This window comes from Camelina sativa, chromosome 9, assembly GCF_030686135.1.
Source record: "Camelina sativa cultivar CO46 ecotype springtype chromosome 9, ASM3068613v1".
Classification (NCBI taxonomy): domain Eukaryota; kingdom Viridiplantae; phylum Streptophyta; class Magnoliopsida; order Brassicales; family Brassicaceae; genus Camelina; species Camelina sativa.
The window spans coordinates 23275776-23291250 of NC_141888.1; the positions used below are offsets into that span (position 1 = coordinate 23275776).

Here is a 15475-nt window from a genome sequence, read left to right on the forward strand (position 1 = left end):
CGGCTACAACTCATTGCTAGACCGTTAATATTGAGAACAAAGCTCCCGATTTCTATATGGGGTCATGCTATATTGCATGCTGCGGCATTGGTCCAAATACGACCAAGCGCATATAATAACTATTCCCCTTTACAATTAGCATATGGCCAAGAGCCAAACATATCCTATCTCCGTATTTTTGGATGTGCGGTTTATGTTCCTATAGCCCCACCGCAAAGAACAAAAATGGGACCACAAAGGAGATTGGGTATATATGTCGGCTATGCATCACCGAGTATAATTTGATATCTTGAACTGCAAACTGGTGATATATTTACGGCACGCTTTGCCGATTGCCATTTTAATGAAGATGAATTTCCAGCGTTAGGGGGAGGAATTAAACAAGTACCAAAAGATATTACATGGTATACACCATCTTTGATATATCTTGATCTCCCTACAAATCAACGTGAACTGGAAGTTCAGAAAATTGTACATTTACAAAATTTGGCAAATCAATTACCAGATGCGTTCATAGATACAAAAGGGTGACAAAGTCATATATCCCCGCTGTAAATGCACCATCAAGAGTTGAAATTCCTAGAGAAGAGTTCGATGGAAGCAAAGCTAATAAGCGACGCCATGGGAAAACGGCAGAAGCAAGTCAGCCGCCCAAACAACTTCCAAAGAGAAAACTCGAAGGAGATACCAGTTGATCTTTTGATTGAGATTTTCTCAAGATTGACGGTTAAAGACATTGCGTGGTGTCGTTGCCTGTCCACGCTCTGGTCGTCCGTACTGCGTCGTCGAGATTTAACAGAACTATTCCTGAAAATATCTTCGGCTCAGCCGCGTATGTTATTCACCTTCTTACACAACAGTAAGCGGATCTTCTACTCTCCGCACCTCAGCATCTACATCCCGAGCGTGCCCATGTACCTTTGATTCCATGTTATCATAGGTCTTTCGACGAAGGTATGAGTTCTCCCTATGTCTGTAAGATTCTTGCCCCTGTACGTGGGTTTCTTTGTACCAAAACTAGCAATCATGTGATCTATAACCCTAGCACAGGAGAGTACATAACTTTACCGAGAGTGAGAACAAAGAAGGCTATAAAAACCTATTCTGGGTATGATCATATCTACAAACTATTCAAGGTATTTTGTTTCCCCACGGCATACGTGTCGGAGGATTTTGCCAGTTTAGTTTCAACATTAGGAATGGAAAAAGTATCCTGGAGAATGGTCGAATGTTTGATACCCCATAGACCTTTACGTACTGAGATATACATCGACGGAGTTTTGTACTAGTTAGCTGTGTGCAGTGGAAATACAAATCCAACACATGTTATGGTAGTTTGTTTTGATTTTAGGTCTGAAACGTTCAAGTTTCTAGATGTGGAACATAATTTTTGGTGTCCAACTCTGATAAATTGCAAAGGTCAATTGGGCGTACTGTGGCCACAGACCATTGGACTTGGTGAACATACAAAAAGTCTTGAGTTGTGGGTTCTGGAAGGGGAAAATGTAAAAAAAAAACCCCAACTTTTAAATTTGGGACGTTTTAATCACCAACTTTCAAGATGCCATTTTAATCACAAACTTTCCGTTGATTTGGCCATAAAGTTGACCTCGCCGTTTTAGGCACGTCGTTTATTCTCTGTTAAAGATCTCAAAAATAGAGTAAATTGCATTTTATATGCTACCGATTAGCGTAAACAACAACGTTTTTAACGCCAAAACAATATCGTTAACCAAATTGAAGACACTAAATCCCCAAATCGATTACAATTTTACAAATACATAACCCTAGAAAGAAAACCCCAAATTCTCTCTACACTATCGATGGCACACCACATTCACCGATGCAACCAGATGTGTCAAAGCTTGAGCTTAAACTGATCGGAATAGAGAGATTGCAGAAGAGATTTGGATATTATAGAGAGAATTTGGGGTTTTCTTTCTAGGATTAGGGATTTAATAAACGCCGTGCCTAAAATGGCGAAGTCAACAGAACTTTGCTATTTTATGGTCAAGTCAACAAAAAGTTTGTGATTAAAATGGCATCTTGAAAGTTGGTGATTAAATCGTCCCAAATTTGAAAGTTGGGGATTTTTATGACATTTTTCCCGTTCTGGAAGATGCGGATGAACTGAAATGGTCAAAGATTGTCTACACATTGGCATTGTCGGGATGACTAGTGGAGGTGAAATTGTGTTATCAACATCCAATCTAAACGATCCTTTCTACATCTTCTACTACGGTGTCGTGCTGATCACTTTGAATGTAGTTGAAATCCAGTTTGGGAATATAGCTGAGAAGGCTAAATACTCAAGGATTTATACTTTTATAGACTATGTAGAGAATGTGGAGCGTCTAGATTAGAACTTTATAAACATATTTGTGTAGTAGTTTGGCTTTTAAGTTTGGGTTCGTAAACACTTTATCCGTTGGATTCCTCAAAATAAGGTTCTCATAAAATTTCTATTAATATTTCAATTTAATTTTGTCTATTTTTTTGTTTAAGTTTAACAATTCACAAGTTGATAGTTGTGAGCAGAGCATCTATACGCTTAAATCTACGGGCTTACTTTTCTTAATGGGTCTCACATCCTCTCACTAAACCCGTAAGCCCATCGATATCAGACGATCGGTTTGCTACGTACGGGAGGTTTTAAAGACTTGTTTACCGTCCCTAAAAATCACCACATGATCTTTTCCTATGTTTTCTCTTCATTCGCACAATTTGACAGTCAATTCCCAGAAGGTCACCCATCCTGAGACTACTCGAGCATAAAAACGCTTAACTCTGGAGTTCTCTCAAGACCCTTGACCAAAAATATTAATGCATTTTGGTGACTTATGTAGTCAAATCATTTCTTTTAAACCTCTCCATAAACCAGGGTGTCACAATTCATCCCCACTAATAGATCACAACGTCTTCGTTGCGCATCAATACATTCACCCCCAACAGTCTGAGCCTACTTGACTCCACACTCGTCTGGGTTCGGCTCTGATACCACTTGTAACGCCCCAACTGCCATCTTGCTTAATGAGCTACATGTCCACTCCTAGTCCATGGACTCACCTTTTTTAATGGGTCTCACATCCTCTTACTAGGCCCGTGAGCCCATCCATATCCGCCAGTCAGTTTGCTATGTCCGGGAGTTTTTAAAGACTTGTTTACCGTCTCTTAAAATCACCACATGATCTTTCCCTTTTTTTGTCCTCACTCGCACAGTTCCGACAGTCACTTCGCGAAAGGTCATCCATCCTAAGACTACTTCAGCTCAAACACGCTTAACTCTAGAGTTCTCTCAAGACCCTTAACCGAAAAGATATGTGCATTTTTGTGACATAAGTGGCCAAATCATTTTTTTTAAACTTCTCCGTAAAAGAAGGTGTCACAATATATCTAAAGAAGGTTTGGTAGTATCTTAAATGAGATACCGTCTCACTCTCTCTTAGACTCTTACCATAACCTTTTTTAGTTTATTTATTGCCTAGATACTAAGTTAGAACCTAGAACAGAGGTGTACTTCGTGTACCGATGTGTCTATCTTGTTCAGTTATTATATAATTTTTTTTTTCACAAGAGTGTTTTATTTATGATATAAAACCAATTAAATCAGGCTAACATACATGCCAAGTATAACAGGCCAACATTACATGCCAAAATAAACAAGCCTATAGAACAAACCTATAAAACAAGCCTAATAAAACAAAAGCCCAGGCCCATAAATCCTTTTTTGAGATTGAAGAGTTTGCGTTGACACACATAGCACGTGGCAAGAGAGAAACAAGAAAGCTGACACGTGAAAAGTCGAAGAGGGTAGAGTCTCCGATCACCGGCAGACGAAAGTAGCGCCGGCAAACTTTATTTCCGGCCGAAATCGTCGGAAAGTTACAAGAAAATCTTGATCTACGCCCGGAGAGTAAGGCGAATTCCAATTTGCTGAGAGTATGACTCCGCACAAAAGTTCTTCATCTTCGTCTTTAATAAACATCTTTTCGATCTTCAAGAAAATAGATCTACATCATAAACCTGTAAATCAAACAAACTCCATCGACCCATCAAGCATCCGCATAGAAGCAATCATCATCATTAATTACTTCGAAACAAACCAAAGGAATGATAGAAGCAATCAAAAGAGGATCCAAAGATAAACGAAATCGATTGAGACAACGGAAAAGAAACTAAAGCAGGAGAGAACTCGGATCTATGTCTAACCAAACACCACCTAGAGAAGGATGATAGATCTATTAGAGCAAAGCCAGCCAAAACGGTACTAAGATAGACACCACTGCGGAGAAAGAGCCAGCCAAAACAATGTTAAGATAGCCACCACTGCCGGATAAAAGCCAGCCAACCCCGTTGAGAAAAACAGAGATGCCAGAAGCGAAGCCCGATACACGGGAAATTGAGCCGGGAAAAACCAACCGGCAAACAAAAAGCTGATCGAAGAGTTTCTTTCTCTCTGAAAAATCGTAGAGAGAAAAGAGAGAGAGAAACTCACGTACGCTTTGTTATCTCTTGTTCCAGTTATTATATAACTGTTTTATGTTTTATTTTGACTTTACTGACAACTGTGTATGAAGATACAATTTTGTACAACAGTTTCTTGTCGAGCAAGAAAGAGACCAATTGACTTGTTATTGGATGATCGCAAACGTTTTTTATATGCATGCACACAGACCATGCATTACTCCATATATTGACTGACTAACAAGTAACAAACAAATCGGTAAAGTCCAACCGGTTTTGTGGTATTGCTGGAATTTCAACTGGTCTAAATAAAAGACATCTTAAAGAGATTAACAACCTTGGAAAAACAAACAACAGCATCTTTTTTTGGACATCAACGGCATCTTTTTCATAAAAGTAGTATTAATGTTTCAGACATCTTTCACATGAATGAATTAAAATTCATGTTTACATTGACTAAAATGTATGCTTCTAAGAAACTACCAATTATAATGAATTAAAACTTTAAAAGACAGATTTGACAACATATCAACACAATATCTTAAAAAACACTACACAATGTTAGAAAGATGTCATATTTCTCCCTCAGAACTATCATATCATACTAGATTTACATTAAACTTTGACCTTATTCTATATCTCTCTCAAACTTAAGTTCTCTACCTATTTTTTTCTGAATCGATAGTTCAATTGCTATTTATCCCCTGAATTATTTAAAATTTCTCATCTAGTTCTCCATCAATATGGTTTATACGGTTTATTGTTGGTTTAATATTTATTTAACCAACTAACAAATATTAATAACCAGATTAAACTTACTTTCAACCCGATTTCAAAATTAAGCTCATCAAACCCAAAAATTAGAAATACCTACAAACCAAAATTAAATTTCTCTTTGGTTTCTCCCTTATCTTCGAGTTGAGATTCCCCCACACAGCCATACTCCATGATCGTATCCAATTGATCATATCATGTATCTATCTCTTAAACAATGAAAGCAAGACTGAAGCAATCAACCATGAACGAACAAAAATCTCAGTCAAACTCTAATTCCTTTCGACTTAACTTCAAAATCAAAATCTCAGAATCTCAAAATTTCAATTCCAAATCAAAACAACAAGCTCAAAAATCTCAGAATCTCTCTCTCTCTCTCTCTCTCTCTCTCTCTCTCTCTCTCTCTCTCTCTCTCTTCAAAAATGTTCCAGATTTGTGCTTCACTATTTCACAGGAAAAAGGTAGAAAAGGGTGAACAAGAAGAAGATATTTGATTTGTTTACGGGTCGGTTTAAAAATTGGTTTCATACCGAATTTGCGTTGGTTTCTATTGGTTTTTGTTTGTAAACCATTTAACTGAGAAAATCGGGGAACTAGATGAAAACTATCGATTTGGGGAGAGATATGTGGAGAACTTAAGTTTGAGGGAAATATAGAACAATATCAAAGTTTTGTGTGGATCTGGTACAATGTAATAGTTTTGAGGCGGAAATAGGATGTCTTCCTGTCAAGTTAGTTATTGAAGTTTAAATTGTAGACCATCTTTTAATTTTTAAAGCATAAATGTATTTCTCATTTCGTTTCATTCAAATTAGTATTGCAATATGGAAACACATATTAAAAAAAAAAACTAAGCTAGCATGCGAAAAAATAACGGTTTTGCATTTTTTTTTGTTTGGTGAAAGACAGGGGTTTCCCCCTAGTTTTATTAGAAATTAAAAATAGAAAATTACAAACAAACGCGACGAGGCCATGTAGCCCCACCCGCATCATCTCTCAAGAGTGAAACAAACTCAACAGGAATCAAAGACAAAACATGAAAGCCTAATGGTAATGAAAACGCATAGTTAGCTAACCCGTCAGCCAGACGGTTAGTCTTCTTATACACATGAGTAACCCGAACTATCCAGTCCCTAGTAAGAAAGCCATGGCACAAGCGTACCAGGAATGACAAGGTATAAGAGTCACCAATCCCCTTTGTCAAGAAACGAACCACCAACTGCGAGTCAACCTCCAACTCCAACCGCGATATACCTCTCCCCCAAGCCGTATATAACCCGTAATAGACACCCCACAGTTCCACTAACGGTGCCGAGCATCGCCCAATGTTCACAGCGAAACCCCCATACCAACTACTAGCACTATCCCTGATAACACCCCCTGCCGCTGCTAGGCCCGGGTTCCCCTTTGACGCACCATCAACATTCACCTTGAACCATGCTTGAGTCCGTGCCAACCAACTAATGTCGCTCAGTACTCGGGCATTCTGCGGTTGTTGTACTCTTTCCCTCCGATTAGCTACAGTCACTTCCATTGCAAGATCTTTAATGAAGCGAACTCTGTCTCTACAAAGCCGAGTGTCACCAAAGACATTACTACACCGCCATTTCCACCCCCACCATGCAGCCAAAGCAAACACAGTAGACCAACCTCCCTCAGCCAGAACTAAAGTATCACTTAGGTTTGTTTGGATCCATTCAAATAGCAACTGGCCAAAAAACCTATGCCTCCGATTTGGAGGTACAATTCGAGCCCATAATTCCGCCATCGCAGGACAATCACGTAACACATGCATGATACTCTCCAATCTTCCCCTACAAACTGAGCAAACATCTGAGTCACTTAAATGCCTGCGCTTTCTCTCCACATTTGTCATAATGACCTGGTGAACCACTAACCAGAGGAACACTCTGACCCTCTCCGGAACTCCGACACTCCATACACGCTTAAAAAACACGCCATATTCTGTCGAGGAGTATTATCATAGGTCAACAGTGCATAAGCGGACTGCACCGTGAACGCACCATCAGGAGTTTCCCCCCAGGACATACGATCCTTAGAACCAGTGAAGCTATCCAGCACTATCGTGGCAAGCTCTAGCCTTTTCTCCTACGACACAAACGGCCCTATTCTCGCAAGATCCCAACCAGAGCCAACGTTCCATAACTCCCTTACAGTTACTGTCTCAAAACCTGCAGGTAAGCCACTCCTCAGATCCTCCACTAACGGTTTCCCTGATAACCACTTATCTGTCCAAAAACACACCTGACTCCCATCACCCAGAACCTAAGACAGACCACGACAAACCACTTCCCGCAATCCTATCCCATTACTTCTCCAAGTAGAAGACCAATAAATCTTAGCAACCAACCAAGACTGATCATTAATATCTCCCACCTTATACTTTTTTCTAACAACCTGTGCCCAGAGACTGTTCTGATCATGTAAAAATCTCCAACCCACTTTAGCAATCATGGCCTTATTCATCTCCTTTGCGGCTCGTATACCCAACCCACCTTCCCGTTTAGGTAAGCAAACTGTCTTCCACGCCACTAAGTGTTGCTTGCGCTTTTCTGCAGAGGAACCCCAAAGAAAATCACAGGCAAGTTTATCCAACCTCTCAAGAGTTGCCTGCAGCAATTTAAAGGTGCTCATACTATGCACCGGGATAGACGCTAGTACAGATTTAGTCAAAGTAACCCTACCAGCAAAACTCAACGTACGACTCTTCCACCCTGCCATTCTCGCTGAGACCTTTGCTAAAACCTCACCAAAAGTCTCTTTATTCACTCTCTTCTGGAGGATTGGCATACCGGGATACTTTCCTAACTCCGTTGTTGACTTGATCCCACTTTCCTCACTGATCATCCTGCCTAACTCCCGGGAAACATTTGTGGAAAAGAAGATCTTTGACTTCTCCAGGCTGACTTTCTGACCTTAGGCTAAGCAAAACGTCTCCAACACACCACGTATAACCTAAATCTGAGCCACTGACGCCTCTGCAAAGAGGATCAAATCATCAGCAAAGTAGATATGTGACAACCTTGGACCCGACTCTGACAACTTGATCGGTTTCCACTTTTTATCATTAATGGAGCCATCAATCAACTGACACAGCCGCTCCATACACAGGACAAATAGGAATGGGGACAAAGGATCCCCTTGCCGCAGTCCACGCAAGGGTCGAAACTCCTCTGTCCTCTCACCATTCCATAGCAAACTCATCGATGGACCAGTCACGCACTGCATAATCCAACGCACCCAAAACGCAGGCATCCCTACAGCATTGAGGGTATCTTCAAGGAAATCCCAACGCACACGATCGTAGGCCTTCTCCAAATTAAGCTTAAGCAGCATCCAACCCTTCCTACTTTTTTTTCTTCTCATTGAGTGCACCGCTTCTTGCACCACTATGATATTGTCCGAGCTTAGACGACCCGGGATAAAACTCGTCTGCGCAGGACCTATCACCCTCGTCATGATACATTTAAGCCTTCCCACCATCACCTTCGTAATAATCTTAAACAATACGTTGCAAAGGCTGATAGGTCGAAACTGTGTAATCCTCTCTGGCTTGCCAATCTTAGGAATTAATACGACCATTGCATCATTAGTCTCTGGAGGTAACTCGCCTGTTCTGAAAAACTCCAAGACAAACCGAATCACTGATTCTCCCACTACCTCCCAGTTCTTCTGATAAAACACTGGCTGATATCCATCAGGGCCAGGAGCCTTGAACTGTCCCATACTCTGTATGGCTTGTTCGACTTCTGAGGCCACTACAGGCTTACTCAAACAAGTCTGATCCTCCTGAGAAATACGCATGAAGTTCTCCGAGGTCAGCTTCTCCACCACCTGATCCACATCCTGCAGAGAATATAGCCTCTTATAGTACTCAATGGCAAGCGTCTCCAATTCCTTCCCATCTGAAATCCAAGCACCCACATCATTCTGCAACATCTCAATCCTGTTTCTGCGCCTCCAGATGATAGTAGATGTCTGAAAGAAACTTGTATTTCTGTCCCCATGGACCATCCACTTCTCTCTCGATTTTTGAAACCAAATAGTTTCCTCCTGTTCTAATACCAACTCAAACTCACCAAGGAGGACTGCTTCTTGCTGCAACAGAGTGTCAGTTTGGATCAACTCCAACTGATCCTGGACCAACTTAATATCTCGCATTAGCTTCTCCTTCCTCTGCTGAACATCACCAAAAACTTCCTTGTTCCATTGCTTATGAGTCCTCTGCAACCCTTTCAATGCGTCCTGCGTACTGATCTGCCCATTCCAAGAGTTCTTCAACAACTCCTGAAACCCCAGATGGGACAACCAGGCCGCTTCAAATCTAAAAGGACGTCGGCTTGGATCAGTTCACACCTCAGGGGACAATTGTACAAACAAAGGAGCATGATCCGAAGCTAGAAATGGGAGGTGCTTCACCGTTGCCTCATGCCACTTCAGTCTGGCCTAACCACAATACAAGACCCTATCTAGCCGCTTGGCTACAAAGAACCTCTCGTCTCTCCCCCTTCTCCATGTGAATTTATTACCTTGGAACCCCATGTCGATCAGGGAAAGTTCATTGATCCAATCCCCAAACGCGATTGAGTCAGCAGACAAATGACCATTCCCTCCCAACCTTTCATCCACCCGAAGTATGGTATTAAAATCCCCACCCACAATCATTGGACCATCAACTCCCCTCACCACTTCACTCAACAGACTCCACAACTCACTCCTCCGATTCGCCGTTGGAGCAGCATAAACCACAATCAAGTTCACCACATCCACTCCATTTATGACTCTTGCGTGAATAAAATGATTATGAGACACCACAATATCCACCTCACATATTCCCATACACCATAAGAGCCAGAGACCACCACTCTGACCCACTGCATCAACTCGAAACAAGTTCTCAAAACCTAAACCCTGACAGATCCGACTTGCACGATCCCCTCCTGCGTGTGTTTCGAAGACAGCCAAAACATCAGTGTTAAACTTCTTCAAGAGGTACCGAATCACTACAAGAAAACATGTGTTTAGCGACACCAACAATCATCGCTAAACCGTCGCAAAAACCTACTTTGCGACTATTATGCGACTATTTCAGATAGTCGTTAAAAAATGGTCGCAAAATTTAGGTGTCTCAAAATGGTCGCAATTTTACGACGGAATTATGACTGCTCTAATATAGTCGCTAATAAGCGACTCTTTACAGACTATCTATATTAGGAAGCTTCGATCGTAAACGTAGTTACAGTTCAGTTGCAAGTTAGTGATTAAGTTGTGTGACCATTTTCAGACTCCTTTCTGTCGTCGCAAAATAGTCCTCGTTTATTAGTAACCATTTTGCCACTAGTCTGATAATTTCATAGAAATAAATTTGGTCGCAAATTGGTGAGATTTTAACATATAATAAACCTGTTTTATCTATCAAATTTGGTATGAATCACAATAAATTACAATTGAAAACCAAATTACCACAAAAGATATCAAAATCATTCATTAAACATAAAGATTAGCATAATCATTGTATTAACCAAAAATATCATCCTAAAGCAAAAACAAGTAAATGTCTCAAACAAGCAATTCATGTTTTTTTAGATAAAAAGACAATGTTTATAACTTGGAGTAAGTGGAGAAAGGGGATGTGGTGGCTGGTCTTGTGTCTAACTTGGTGGCTGGTGAGTACCTGACACGGTGGCTGGTGGTATGTTGTCTTCAGGTGTGGAGTCTTCAGATGTGGTTGCTGGTGTTGTTGCTGGTACTCTTGGTTGCAAGGAAGCAATAATAGTATGATATGCTGGATCTTTCTCTTTCACGTAGATGAGAAGCTCTTGATGCTCCTTCTCACGTCGGGCATTCTCAGCATCTAGATGAGCTATCTTCTTGCGAAGTTGTTCATGAAGCTCGAGAAGTGATGGTTGAGAAGATTCTGCATAGCTTTCCTTCCTTTTCCCTTTCCTTACTGTCTCAACAAGAGATCCAAGACCAAAAAGGTTTCCCTTCTCATCTGTTTGAGTACACTAAAACAAAGAAAAACATCAAGGTTAGAAACATCAAGTTTAGAAAGTTATCATGAAGAATAATCATACACACTCATCAAAATAAAGAAACTAAGGAGTTACCTTAAGAAAGATATCATTCTTTTCATCAATGCTGAGAGTACGATGAGTTGAACGTTCATAAGAATTCATTGAATTTTCTGGACCATCATCGTCCACTTCACACAGTCTCTCCTCTAATGTTTTCTCATAAGTCTCAGCTACTTGTTTAGCTTTTTGATCAACAAACGATCTGTCAGCTCGAGTATGTGTCTTCATGAACACTTCAGCAAATGATACCGGACGGCCCAATTCTTCTTCCTACAAAGAAATTGTGAAATGTTAAAATCATGGAAACAAGGTGTTTAGAGTGTTATAATCATGGAAGCAAGGTGTTTAGGGTGTTATATCATGGAAGCAATGTTAAATTACCATTTCTTGATGAACTTGCACATATGATTTCTGACCGGCAAGGTGTTTGTGGACTCCAAGACCACCACGATTAGAGTTTCTGCACTGCGAGGCATTTGTGCTCCTCTCCATTACATCAGGTTCGTTCCAATGTTCACACATCTCAGCCAACAGTTCTGCACTAGTGATCCAAACAGGTTGTTTACCACTGCTTTTAGCTTGACTAACAATGCCTTTCATTCGCTTCTTGGCTATCTTTAAGAATCCCTCTCTAACAAGCTCAGTAATCCCAGTATCCCAATAGAACTTCCGCTACATATTACAATTGAGTTAAGTTAGTGATGATACTAAGTCAGTTATGAGAGATAATAAAACTTTGAAAGCTATAAGACATTACCGCAAATGTCCTGAAATATCTCTCTTGAATGTGTTTAGGAGTAACCTTCCAGCTGTAGTAAGGACCATCGAATTTCCTTCTAAATATTCCAGAGATCACGCGAGAAATTTTTCCTTTGTGTCTGTTAAACCTGTCACAAAACAAACACAATCAGTCTTAACCAATACAAAGTAACACAATCAGTATTATCGAAACAATCAAACACAACCTCTACTTAATGAACAATACAATCAATCTCAACCTACCACTAAGAGCAAAGAGAACAATCTCAATCTCAATCGCAAAACAAAACTAACAATCTCAATCTCAATCTCAACTTAATCAACAAAACAAACAATCTCAATCTCAAAACAAACAGTCAATCTCAACCTACCAAACAATAAAACACAACCTCTAACTCAACCTAACTCTAAGAGCAAAAAACACAACCTCTAACTCAACCTAACTCTAAGAGAAATTACCATAGAGTCTCAACGTCGGGGATGGGATCGACAGACAGAACTGGGAGATGTTGTCGGCCTGGAAGAGCTAGCATTGCATCTAACAAACCTTGGTAGTCTTGTTCGGCAGGATTAGGAATAGGGTTTTCTTCTTCGGCATGATTGGGATTAGGGTTTACTTCTTCGTAATCCTCTTCTTGTTCTTGTATAAGTGGAGGAAGAGGAGGCGGTGGTTGAGGAGCAAGAACCGGTGCTTGAGAACCAACCCGCGGTTGTTGGGAACCAACCCGCGGTGGGGGAGAAGCAACCCGCGGTGGTGGAGAAGCAACCCGCGGTGGTTGAGAAGCAGGAGGTGATTGTTGTGTCCTCGGCGGAAACTGGGACGGCATAGTTCTATATGAATTACTCACGGACTGAGAGCCTGATGGATTCGAGGAGTGAGATGATGTTCCGACACCACTTCGACCTCCGCGTGAAGTCGCACCATTGGAGGCCTGATTAACTGCGGCTCCAATGGGTTCCCTCGCACCATTGGAGGCCTGATTAACGGCGGCAGAACTGGGATTAGTCGCACCATTATAAACCCTAACACCTCCAGCGGATCTGGCTCCGCGACCCCTACCACCTCCAGCTGATTTGCCTCCGCGACCCCTACCAGCCATTAGAGAGAGTTTAGAAAGAGGAGAGATTTGAGAGAAGAAGAGGCGAGATTTGATCGATTGAGAGGAAGAGGAGAGATTCGAGAGGAGAAAGAAGAGAGAGTTGAAAGGTTTTCGAAACTTTGTCAAAATAGAAAGAGAGAAACAAGAGAATTTGTTGTGTTCTTTGCCTAGTAATTAACGAAGAGGAGTCGCAAAGAGGTTGCAAAAGAGACGCATACTAAAAAAATTGCCTAGTAATTAACGAAGAGGAGTCGCAAAGTGGTCGCAAAAGAGACACATACTAAAAAAAAGGGGGGAATATTACGCGCCTAAACCTTGGCAAAAATAATAAAATGGTTAAAATTAGTAACACAATGGTCACAGAAGGGTAGCGAAATCGTCGCAAATACAGTAGCAAGATAGTCGCAAAAATCAAGAGTCCCAAAGTTAGTAACAAGTTAGTCACAATGTGTTACCCTTTTGTGACTCTCGGACTTTGGTCACAATACAAATTTTTGGAATCTATAATTTTTGCACAATTCTATTGATATCAATCAACAATATGGACTCATGATTGTCTTATAGTGTATATGGAATAGTTTATGACCTTTAAATATTGTTTTTATATCTTTGTTTTGCAATTTTCATAGAATCCTAAACCTTCTTATGAAATAACATGTATACTCTTTACAATGATTTAGATATTATGAAATTTTTGTGTCTAAATACTAAATGGAAAGCTTTGACAAAGTTTATATGACTGATATTGATCAATTTAAAGTGGAAATGTGTATAGAAACATGTTAACATTTCTCTAATGTGAAATTTCAAATTCAACAAATCGAGAGTTGCTAACGAGTCGCAAACCAGTAGCTAATTCAGGTGTTAGTCGCTAAACAGTCGCGAAAGAGTCTCTACCTCAGGTGTTAGACGCTAAACAGTCGCAAAAGTAGTTGCACAGTGGTCGCAAATTCAGTAGCAAGATAGTCGCAAAAATCAAGAGTCCCAAAGTTAGTAACAAGTTAGTCGCAATGTGTTACCCTTTTGTGACTCTCCGACTTTGGTCACAATACAAATTTTTGGAATCTATAATTTCTGCACAATTCTAGTGATATCAATCAACAATATGGACTCATGATTGTCTTATAGTGTATATGGAATAGTTTATGACCTTTAAATATTGTTTTTATATCTTTGTTTTGCAATTTTCATAGAATCTAAACCTTCTTATGAAATAACATGTATATTACAATGATTTAGATATTATGAAATTTTTGTGTCTAAATACTAAAATGGAAAGCTTTGACAAAGTTTATATGACTGATATTGATCAATTTAAAGTGAAAATGTGTATAGAAACATGTTAACATATCTCTAATGTGAAATTTCAAATTCAACAAATCGAGAGTTGCTAAGGAGTCGCAAACCAGTAGCTAATTCAGGTGTTAGTCGCTAAACAGTCGCGAAAGAGTCTCTACCTCAGGTGTTAGACGCTAAACAGTCGCAAAAGTAGTTGCACAGTGGTTGCAAATTCAGTAGCAAGATAGTCGCAAAAATCAAGAGTCCCAAAGTTAGTAACAAGTTAGTCGCAATGTGTTACCCTTTTGTGACTCTCCAACTTTGGTCACAATACAAATTTTTGGAATCTATAATTTTTGCACAATTCTATTGATATCAATCAACAATATGGACTCATGATTGTCTTATAGTGTATATGGAATAGTTTATGACCTTTAAATATTATTTTTATATCTTTGTTTTGCAATTTTCATAGAATCCTAAACCTTCTTATGAAATAACATGTATACTCTTTACAATGATTTAGATATTATGAAATTTTTGTGTCTAAATACTAAAATGGAAAGCTTTGACAAAGTTTATATGACTGATATTGATCAATTCAAAGTGGAAATGTGTATAGAAACATGTTAACATTTCTCTAATGTGAAATTTCAAATTCAACAAATCGAGAGTTGCTAAAAAGTCGCAAACCAGTAGCTAATTCAGGTGTTAGCCGCTAAACAGTCGCAAAAGAAGTTGCAAATAAGTCGCACATGTCGTAGCAACTTCGTCGCAAAAAATAGGAGTTAGCAAGTTATCGATAAATAAACTTGTGACCCGAGTATACGTTGCAAAATCGTTGCTAATTTGTGACTCTTTGTGTTTTACAAATTATTGTCACTGAACAGTCTCAAAATGCGATTGTTTTGCGACTATAATGTTTCCGTCGTAAATTTGCGACTGTTTTGCTTCTTCTTTACATTTAGTCGGGAAACAGTCGTAATTCAATCGCTAAGTGGT

At 39.8% G+C, this 15475-nt stretch overlaps 1 pseudogene; it reads left to right on the plus strand.

Annotated features, from left to right (window-relative positions):
- The first annotated feature begins 621 nt into the window (after window positions 1-621).
- Window positions 622-2363, plus strand: LOC147938592 (E3 ubiquitin-protein ligase SGIP1-like; annotated as a pseudogene).
- Window positions 2364-15475: the final 13112 nt, after the last annotated feature.